The sequence below is a fragment of the Mastomys coucha genome, unplaced genomic scaffold (assembly GCF_008632895.1).
Source record: "Mastomys coucha isolate ucsf_1 unplaced genomic scaffold, UCSF_Mcou_1 pScaffold6, whole genome shotgun sequence".
Taxonomy (NCBI): Eukaryota; Metazoa; Chordata; class Mammalia; order Rodentia; family Muridae; genus Mastomys; species Mastomys coucha.
In genome coordinates, this window is record NW_022196912.1 from 99,059,250 (window position 1) to 99,059,859 (window position 610).

At 44.6% G+C, this 610-nt stretch overlaps 1 protein-coding gene across 1 annotated transcript in view; it reads left to right on the forward strand.

The window, feature by feature from the left end:
• Positions 1-610, forward strand: part of LOC116081071 (acyl-coenzyme A thioesterase 5-like) — a 7,433-nt gene that overhangs the window by 5,521 nt on the left and 1,302 nt on the right. The gene's annotated exons all lie outside the window — the stretch shown is intronic.

A 610-nucleotide genomic window follows, 5' to 3' on the forward strand; every position in this document is an offset into this window, starting at 1 on the left:
AATAAGAATGTGATTTAATTCTATTTACTTAAAATATGTTTTTAAATGTTAACAAATTCAGATAGGCCCAGCGGTGGTGGCCCATGCCTTTAATCCCAGCACTTGGGAGGCAGAGGCAGGCGGATTTCTCAGTTCGAGGCTAACCTGGTCTACAGAGTAAGTTTGAGGACAGCCAGGGCTACACAGAGAAACCCTGTCTTGAAAAAAAGAAAAAGAAAAAAAAGAATACAATCGATAAAGACATTGGAAATTAGGACCAGGAAACTGAGTGGTTCCAAGGGAGATTGCACAAAGAGCCAAACATCCAGTTCCCCATCCAGCCAGCACCTGATTTCCATGATGGTGGGCAGGCAGAGCTGCTGTGGTCTGTCTCTCCCTCCCATGTTATTTCAAGACCACGGCCCCTCTGATATAATATGCAATAAGGTCCTCTATCAAAGTAGTGAAGGAGGTTTGGATGCCCACAATCACCTCCTTGCTCCCATTGAAATGAAGGAATGAATTCTAAAATTCACTTGAGGACTCCTGTTTGTTTTGTTTGCAAGGCACGGGGCCCTTTCCTGGAATCATAGACCTTTTTGGAGTTGGAGGTGGCCTTCTGGAGTATCGG